Raw genomic sequence first — 10,497 nt, forward strand, 5'->3', positions numbered from 1 at the left:
TAAAGATTATCAACATTAATAAAGCAGTTATAACAGTATACTGTAATAAGTTATTTGCATGTCATTTGTGGTCTTTCTCAAAATATCTTATAGCATTGTTCTCACCCTTCTTGTGATGACATAAGATGATACAATGCCTGAGTAATGAGATGCAGTAGGATAAATTACATGGCATTGTGATATATTGTTAGGACATATGACATTCTGAAGATACCTCAGAAGGAGAACCATCTGCTTCCTTTTGGAATGGGATGGCGCAAGATTTCATTGCACTGCTTGGAATGGCATGTAATTTAAAACTTACAAATTATTTACTTTTGGAATTTTCCATTTAATATTTTTGGACTGTGGTTGACCACTGTTAGCTGAAACTGAAAAGTGAAACTGTGTAGAGGGATACTGTTGTAGTATTTCAGTTTTGGATGTCTTTTATATAAGACAGCACATTGAATTATTTACTCAAATGGTGGGCTAGATTTAGGGAGTCAAACAATCAGTAGGAAAAGTAGGAAAAGATTAAACACATCTACTATATAAGGAGACTGCTTGTTGAAGTTGTCGTTTTTCCATTGTTCAAATATTTTGCCCATTATTTTTATTGGATTGTCGATTTTCCTATTGTATTGAAGAATATTTTTATATTCTGGAAACAAGTTCTTTAGCAGGTATTTGTTTTATGAATATTTTCTACACATTTGTGGCTCTCATCTTTATGGTTTCATAACATTGCCTGCAAAAATTAGATGTTTAAAATTTTGATAAAGTGTTATCAGTTTTTAATGATTTGGGGGTTGTGCGTCATATCTAAAAACTCTTTGCTTAGTGTGGGCAAACTATGGCCTGATTCAGCCCACTACTTGTATTGGTAAGTAGTGTTATTTCAACATAGTCAAAATTTACATAATGTCCATGGCTGCTCTCATGCTATAACACAGAGTTGAAAGTTGTCACAGTGATCGTGTAACTCACAAAACCTGAATATTTACTTTCTGCCTCTTGGCATAGTATGTCTTCCAACACCTTGGCTAAGTAGTTGCCCAAATTCTCCTATGTTTTTCTCTAGAAATTTTATACTTTTGTATTTGTTATATTCAGGTCTATTAATTTGTATATAAGGTATGAGGTGTTGTTATTGGGTAGCTTCTTTTAGAAATGGCTCACCAATTAAACTAAGTATTCCAGGTCCTTCTCATCTGGAACAAGCCAAAAATGGTGTTACAGTTTGTTTGAAAAGTGAAGGGTGAAAGGGGTAAGGGAGAAACTGGCTCTGCAGAGCAAACTTGGGCCAAACAAAAGACAGGAAAATATAAAAGCAGAAATAAAAGTACACCTTGGGTCTGGGAGACACAGGGCGGCTACTGTGAGAGGAGCAGGACAGTGAGTGGGCTTCTCCTGGCCTCCCTTCTCTTTATGCCATCCACATCTCATGGGAACCCACAAGAAGTTCTACCTATGGGGTCCTGAGAGGAAGTGCTGTGTGGATCCTGGAATCCCAGCAGCCTCTCTTGCCAGCCAGTCTAAGTCACACCCTATCTCCTCTCTTACTATGAGTTGAGGTTAAGAGAGTTCACATATGGATTACCAGTTGTTTCAGCACGGCTCGTTGCAAAGACAATTTTTTTCTATTGAATTACCTTAGTACTTTTGTTGAAAATTGATTGACGATAAATATGTAGATTTATTATTAGATTGTTTCTTCTGTTCTATTGATCTTTATGTTTATTTGTGCTATAATAACAGTGTTGTGATTATTACTTCTTTATAGAAAGTCTTGCAGTCAGGTCCAACTTTGTTCTTCTTCTTAAATATTGTTTTACCACTTTTCCCCCTTTGGCTAAGATCAACAAGTGTAAAGATTGTTTTGACCATTCTTTGTTCTTGGCATTTCAATATAAACTTTATATGGCGTCCTCTGTTCTACAAAAAACCTTACTGGGATTATAATTGGGATTTATGTTAACTCTTTATATTAATTTTGGAGAATTGACATCTTAATATTGATCTTTAATTCTTTTATAAATACAAGGTGTGATCAAAATGTATAGTAAATGTTTAAAAATGATTACAGTTAAAGACACATTGCCACTAATCTCCCTAAAACACACTCCCCCACATACTTTGAACACACTTTTTCCATTGTCCTTGCTACTTTCTGAAGAAATTTTGGAAGTCCTCTTTTATGAGTGTCTTTATAAGGCGTGATAAAAAATATGGTTAATACTGCTGCTGAGTGCCATCCAGTGAAACAGCAGGCTCATAAAAATAGTAGTGTGTTCTTCTCTACCTTATTCACTAGATCTGGTACCATGTGACTTCTCGCTCTTCTCTAACATCAAAATGACCATGCAACTTAAACATTTTGAGTCGACTGAGGACATGAGACAGCCATAGAGCTCAACTAAAACACACACACAAACACAATCATATGTGATTTGGTATTGTCTGCAGTGTTAGGCATCCATTGGGGGATCTTGAAACTTAACCTCCATTGATAAGGGTACCTACTATATCCATAAGGTCTCCAGTGATGTCCCCTTTTCATTCCTAGTCTAGGTAATTCGTGACATTGCTCCTTTTTTCTTAAATATTCTAGCAGAAGTTCATTCAATTTCATTGAGGTTTTTAGAGAATAGAAAATAATTAGTAAGATTGTAGATTTAAATCCAAACTTAACAATGATTACACAGAAAGTATCTAAGCACCCTAATTAAGGTTTTTAGATTTTGGACCCACAGCTTTTCTCTTTTTTTTTTTTTTCAGTTTTAATCCTTTCTATAATTGCTTTTGGTAATTGGCCCTTTTTATTTCCATCTTCCTTAGATTATTGATTTAAGCCTCTCTTGTTTTCTAATGCTAGCATTTAATGCTGTAATTTTCTAAGAGTTACTTTAGTAGTGCCCCACAAACTTTGATATGTTCTATTTTAATGTTCATTAAATTAAAAGTATTTTCTAATGTTCCTTATTCTTTTATCCATTGGGTATTTTGAAATACATTGTTAATTTCTACCTCTGGTAATTATTAGATGTTGATTCTAATTAAATTGTGTTTTGGTCCCAGAAAGTACATTATTTTATATTAATTCTTTTAAATATCTTGAGGTTTGTTTTATGGTCCAGAATTTGGTCTGTCTTGGTGAATATTCCATGTGCCTCTAAAAAGAATGTATGTTCTTCTCTTGTTGTATAGAATGTTGTATAAATGTGCAGTTTGGTCTAGTCATTTGACAGTTTTTTTCAAATCTTCTATATGCTAATGATTTTCTGTGTTCTTGTTCTGTTGATTAGTCCTTTTTATTCTCTTTCAACCTTTATATGTTTTTGTATTAAAATGGGTATCATGTGAACAGTATAGGTGGATCTTGCTTTTTAAATTTGATCTGATAACCTACCCTTTTAATTAGGGTGTTTAGATACTTTCTTTGTAAACATTGTTAAGTTTGGATTTAAGTCTACAATCTTACTAATTATTTTCTATTTTTTGAATCTTTTTTTGCCTTTGTTGAATTCATTTTACATAATTTGTATTATAATAATGTATTATATATTAGTTATTATATATAACTTTTTATATTATATATAACTTTTGATTTAATGTCTGTGGTCCTCAGCAGAGGAACAAGAGAGATTGTGATCCTTTTCTGCTCTTTCTTCTGGCAGGCTATGTGCTGAAGGCTGAGTCAGTGTATCCCAAGTTGAATTGGATTTGGGCTTCACTGTTAAGTTCAGTGTACCACAGGTCTCAGGTTTCCCCAGCAGTTGGCTGCTGTTCCCGTATGTCTAGAGCAGTGATGACGAACCTTTTAGAGTTGAGTGCCAAAACTGCAACCCAAAACCCAGTTGTTGCAAACTGCCAACGCTGCAATTTAACCTGAATACTGAGGTTTTAGTTTAGAAAAAACAACTCATACATTAACATCTTTTGTCTTAAAATAAAAACAAGTAACCTGTGCTATAGGTTCACCACCAGTGGTCTAGAATATGGCATGTGGTGGGTACTACAGGATTGTTTTTCTGTATTCCTATATCACCTTCATCTTTCAGTATGCACATTGGCACCACAGAGGGATTTCTTTTTATGCTGCTGTCCCTCTCCCAGTGATAGTCTATTATTTGCTTCTTTTTGCCATGTTTATGGGGCAGAGTGGTGGCTTCTTTGTTCTAGTCCAGCAAAATGGTAGTTAAGCCATTTATTTCTGGGCATTAGTGTTTGAATTTTATTTGACACAAGAACAAACTTTGTAAAACAAGGGAAGGTGAGAATTATTTAATGTTTGCTAGAAAAACTAATTGGTATTTTGCAATACAAGTTCATTTTAAGACCATATTTTGCCCCATATATCATGTAGCATGAAGTATTAAAAATTAATTCTTAGAAAAGTGAAAATCAGGGTATTTATTCCACCTCTAGCAGGGCTAGAAGAGAAAAAAGTTTTGAAAGAAAGGTGGTATGAATTACAAAGGAAGCACCTGATTAAGGACATATATGAGGTTTGATGCACAGCATTCGGTGTCTGCCAGGATTTGAAGACCATAGTATTACTGTTGGATCATCCACGTGGTTATATGATTGTCCAGAGTGGTTGATGTTTTGAAGAAAGCCCGAGGATGTCAGGGTTGGAAACCATAGATAAAATTAAGTGGCCCCAAGTTCCTAAATTGACCTCTGGTAGAATGATTGTCTCTGAAGCCTGGTCCATTGTCTGTCATTCTGATTTAAGGGACTGTTGGTAAAAAATTTAACTGTGGGTAGTAAATCTAAAGCCAGTAGAGCTCATATTTCTTAAAAAGACCTTGTCTGCAAAGTCTACTATTTGGTATTAATGTTGAGGTAGCATAGGAACATTGAATATTGCCATTAACTTGGTAAATTTTAATTTGTAATACCCACTTTCAGTATGTGGATGCTTCTTTGTCTCAAGTTACCTATTTTCTCTTATGGTTCCGTTTTACCCAAGACTGGGTACTGGGGCACTGCTACTGGGGTGACTTCTGCAGCTCTGATGAGTAAGCTGATAGTTTATGAGTCCTTTGCCTCCTTAAAATGCCGGGGAAACCCTAGTTTGCTTATACATTCTTTGGGGATCTGACCTTTTGTTTTGTTTTGTTTTTTGTTAAAGCCAGTTACTGCCTCTTGTCAACTTTGTAATACTTATCTGTTATACCTTTAATCTTCGATTGTTTTCACTTATAATAGTGACAAGAATGGGAAGTGGCATTTCTTAACCATCCAAAGTGCCTGTATAAGAATCTTTGTATGCATGCAGAAAAACAGTGATGTGTCACAGTATCTAATATCTGTAATGAGTTCAATGGCCTAAATATGTCTTCTTTCTTCTAATTTAGATCTATCCATACTGATGGAAATGTAACTGGAACTGACTCTGATGATAAAAACAAGGACCATCAGACAAGATCATGTAGTAGGAAACTGCTTCCAAATGAAGGCACCAACTTATTCTGAGGTATTTGAGGCACAATTTTATTTTGACTCCTTGGCATCCATTTTATGTTGGTTTTTATGTATAGGTTTTGCAAGTTTAAGTTCTTACATGTTAAAGTGGTTATCTTTTAAAGAGTTCATCTCTCCTTTACACCTGCCCCGCCATCAGTGGAGAAAAGATCCAGATGTCAAAAAGATGTTCCATATAATTAGGAATCTTGTTAATTATAAGAAATATATTGAACGAAGATTAAACTATATAGAAGAATTAAATACCAAGTTAGTAATTATCTTATTTATGTTATGACTCCTGAGATTAGGAGCTGAATACAGTATTCTAACAGTCTGCCCACATATTATCAGAGACATTAAACTTTGTTGTCCTTTAGTTTGGACTTTTCTCTTCTCTTCTCTTAAATTTACCAGTAAACGTTTTCTGTTCACTGAGAAGTGTCATTGTTATTCCTATAGGGTATCCCTGCAGGACCTTTGGAATCTGATGTTTTGGTTTCACTTGGACCAGAAAAGCAAGATATGTAGTTAAAGAGTCAGTTAACTGTTCTAAAACATGGGGTGGATCCCTACTTTAAAGACCATGTAAGACAACTGAAGACAAAAGGAAATGCAATATTGACAGAAAACAAAACAAAATTTATCTTCTCTTTTTCTAAAATACACATAAATTCCAAACAGGATATAGTTAGATATTACACTTTAAAAAATATATATATAAAATATTACTTCCGCTTAATTTTTCCACATAGGTAGAAAGTATGGAAAATATATTAGGAGGCAGGTCAAAGTTGGTTGGTTTCCCTGTATATTTTACACAGGCTTGCAAATTAATAATGCCTTGCTAGAATCTAAAGATGAAAAGCTGAGAAAAATATATCACTTAGTAGAATTCTTTAATTCCATTTTGGTCTGCTTTGGAAGAAAATATGTAAAGCAGTAAATTCCAGAATAATGATAAGAATTTATGATACGGGAATCCTAAGATTGACTCAGTTATAGTAAGTGGATTATCTCTAGAAAAGAATGGTATAATTGAGCAGCTTTTGCCAAACATAACTTATCTTGTATCAGGTATCGGATGAAAAGAGATTGTTTTGATAATAAGTTGTAAAACTTCTCTAGCCATAAATGTATTGTATTTTTCTAAGTTTTTTGGGTATAATTTTGAATCAGACGATGATTAAATAAATATGATTAAATATATAATTTTTTCAGGGCCAGAGATTAGCTCAGTGGCATTGTGCCTGCCTTGCAAGCACAAGGTCCTGAGTTCAATCCCCAGTGCCAGGGTTATATTTATTTATATTTATATTTTATTTTATATAGTTTATGTATTTAATTTTTCTTATTACTAGAACCATTTTACTTTAAAAAAAATAAAGTCCTTCCTTTTTACTTTCATTTAAGAACAATAGTTGCATATCCAAGCTTTGCAAACGATTTTAGGTATGTGGAAGGATATAAATTATTGTGTAACTTTATTATAAATGCAGTTGATGACATCTTTTACTCAAGATATTTCCTCTGAGGCTAGGGAGTATACACCCATCTGAAAACATTTGTGTGTAGTCATAAAATGAGCACATAAAGTCATAATTTAGTTTCTCTTTCTAAGCAATAAAGTCTATATTCATACCTTAAGGAAGTTAAAGGTTAGGGAATAGGAAATTCTGATTAATTGAACTTGAGTTATTGGTCCTGGTTGTTAACAAGTCATGATTCTAATTCTAAAAATGTCTTATAGCCTAAATTACGTTGCTTACTTTGTTAAATTAGGAATTTTTAATTCCTCAATTATTTATATCATCCCACTCTTACAAATCTCCTATTCACATTTATTGTTTTCCTGTTTGAAAATGAAGAAAAGTAAAACTTTCACAATTTATGTTGCAAGTATTACATGATACATTTGAACAATATTTTCTTATAATATTTTTTGAAAGGACTTTAGACTTTGAGACTTCAATTTTGTTATTCCAGGGAGAATAGAACAAAAAAAATTAGTATTTAAGGGTATGAGTTACGGCCCTACATTTCAAGGGTATGTGTGCTATATTGCAGGTTACATTAAGTTACAATGTTAGCTTTTAAAAATATTTTGTCTGGGCTCAATGAAACAGTTGAAAACAGATTTTAGCAAGGCACATTAAAGAGATCAGTTCCCCTTGCTAGTTTCTTTGTGGTATGATGGAAGGAGAGCACAAGCTTTGGCTCTTCTGTTTTTATGCTACTTTGGGAAACGGAATGAATACTTCTTAGTAGCCTTTTCTATAGTAAATGTTTAGACTTGTGATGAAAAATGAAATAAGTGTATAAAATAAAGTGAAATAAAGTTTTTCATTGTGAAATTAATGAATGTTGTTGCTAAAGACATAGACCATACAATTGAACTATCATTCAGAGGTTTCCTTTTCATAGCAAAAAAACAGGTGAACACACACTTCTACTGAGAAGCTTGTAAAACCAGTTTCAAAGTTAATGACAAATATTATGCTTGGAGAGAAAGTAAAATGAGCTTTTGGCAAAAATCCCTTATCAAAGGCATACCATCTGGAAAAGCAATTACTGTCATGTGTATGCTAGCAGATACTTTATTTTTCGGTTGAAGGAAAGTACTGATGTAAAGAGAATGTCCTAGTACTTGATATAGGTGTGTTGCTTTTATCACTGGAAAATTACCACAACAGAAGAACTTAGTTTTGTTGTTGTTGTTTTGATGTTTTGATGGTAGTGACTAGTTGATTTTTTTTTTAAAGCCAGACTATAACCTGAAAGAGTTGCTTGGATTCCTTCTGAAACAGGCAGTAACAACTTGAGCTGCCCGAAAGGGTATACTGATTTTTTAAGTAAGAGATTGTACTAGCATATAAATTCATACCCTTTTTGCAGAGAGAACTGGCATTCAGTAATGTGATTTCTGATTATGATTCAGTATTAGAAAAAGTAAAAATTGTGGCTGTAAACAGTTTTTGGCTACTAAATCCACATATTTTCAGAGTTCTGTGAAGAAATGGCCAGCAACTATAGTATTCTGCTTTTCTACAGTGTTGTATGCTAGTGGTATGGGGGAAGGTGTTACATGTTGGCTAGTTTTTTTAGTAAAATGAGATAAATCTTTCTTTACTAATAGTGTCATTTCTGTTATTTCAAAAGGCATAGCTTTACTGTTTCAAATAATCTGAACTCAGTTCACAATATCATGAATTTCAGTGTTAAACATGAATATAAAGCTCTTTTAAAATTCTGATTTATGACACAAAATAATTTCTAAGAGTTTAACCATTTTCTAGATTTGATTTTATTATTCTATTACAGAAAAGTGTTATTTACATCATTCACTTTTAAAAACTACATCCAAATTTTGTAATAGAACATGGAGAAATATTTTCTAGAACTAAAAGGCAAGCAGAGAGTAGATTAGGAATCTCTTTGTTTCAGTCTCTCAAGTTAAAGCATTTGACTTCCAGCTTGGAGTAGGGTAATTTTTCAATTTCAACTTTAGTGGGATACTAAAAGTAGACTTAAATAAGAAATCTTTCTGTAATTTCTAGATTTATGTTCCATCTTAATGTCAATATCCTAGCTACAAAACACTAATCATTTATTATTTATAATTAGGAATTGTTTATTTTAGTAGAAATAAAGAATAAGAAAGAAACCAGCTGAATATGGATTGATTCATGGCTCAATCTGATTTTAAACCTGGGGAGTTAAACATCTTGCAGTGAAGTGATCAAACACAAATAGAGTTGTGACAGAAAGACTCAGATGCATAATTGGACTGTGGCTGGTCCAAGATGGGACAACTGAGCATTAGGAAGCATAACTGTGATATAATGAATCACACAAAAATATGTTTAAATATGAACTTATAATAGTACTTTTGAAAAATCTCCCTGTTTTCTTTGGGATATATTTAAGAACTAACTATACTTTAGGATAGCTCCTCTTGGGAGCATTCTAGGTAACAAATGAAGGAGTGATAAAAGCAGAACATTACTATTTTGTAATAAAATCCTGGGCCTAAGCAAAGACCATCAGTGGCTGCTGGCATTACAGTAGACACCATACATTATGTTTCTTTTAATGAAAGCTCACAGCACTACCTATGAAGTAGCTTTGCCAAAAAGAAATTACCTTGAGCCTGAATCTGTTCTAGCCTTTTACTCTAATTACTAGATTATGGGAAACACAAAATACAGGGAAACATGAAATACCACAGAGATATTGTCAGCAAAATGTAGGCTGTAAGGAACTCCTCAGGACATATGTCTTGGTTTTTCTCTCAACAAATAAATTACAGGGAGACAAAAGAACAGTAAGGAAACTTTAGGGTAATAGAAATGTATGGACTTTAGTCCAGACTTTAATATTAAAGAATTATTAATTTTAGGTGTGGTACTAGTATGTAGTTATACTTTCAAGATCCCTCTATAATCAGGATATATCTTGAAATATAAATGAATGTAGAGATGCAATTTGGATCTGCTTTATCATTGTGTGGACTATGGCGGGATGCTATGGGTGAGGACTGAACAGTATTGGCCATGAGGTGTTTGAGCATTGTTTAAGCTGAATGCAGAATTTGGGACAGTGAGTGGGAAAGGAAAAGAAGGTAGATCTTCATAATTTTCTTTAAGCTTTCTTGAGAAAGGTCCAAAGATTTATAGTTTATCTTCGTTGGCTTATAAGAATACAATTGAATTATGTGTTTAGTAGTCTACTCATTTTGGGCGGGGGCAGAAATGGGAGGTTTAGTACCCAGGGTCTGCCACAGATCCATCAAGTGCTCTACTCTGAGCTACACCCCAAGCCCTATTTAGTTAGTGAGTTTTGAGACAGTGTCTTGGTAAGTTTCCCAGGCTTTCCTTGAACTTCTGCCTCAGCTTCTAGCATAGCTGGGATTATAGGCATGTGCTGCTATATCTGGCCGAATTAATTTTTCTCATTTAGCAATAATCATGCCTCAGATAAACCTCATTGACTATCACACTGCCACTGTGCAAAATCCTGAATTCTTTTTTTTTTTTTTTTTTTTTT

General features: G+C 33.5%; 1 protein-coding gene across 5 annotated transcripts in view; it reads left to right on the top strand.

Annotated features, from left to right (window-relative positions):
* Positions 1 to 10,497, top strand: part of Ncoa1 (nuclear receptor coactivator 1) — a 268,563-nt gene that overhangs the window by 64,730 nt on the left and 193,336 nt on the right. For all 5 annotated transcript variants that reach the window (XM_019204623.2, XM_019204626.1, XM_019204624.1 and 2 more), the window contains exon 2: positions 5,346 to 5,464. The gene's annotated coding sequence lies outside the window, so the exon portion shown is untranslated. The remainder of the gene's footprint in view (positions 1 to 5,345; positions 5,465 to 10,497) is intronic.

This window comes from Fukomys damarensis, unplaced genomic scaffold (genome assembly GCF_012274545.1).
Source record: "Fukomys damarensis isolate Sample0158 unplaced genomic scaffold, DMR_v1.0_HiC HiC_scaffold_2, whole genome shotgun sequence".
In the NCBI taxonomy this organism is placed as follows: domain Eukaryota; kingdom Metazoa; phylum Chordata; class Mammalia; order Rodentia; family Bathyergidae; genus Fukomys; species Fukomys damarensis.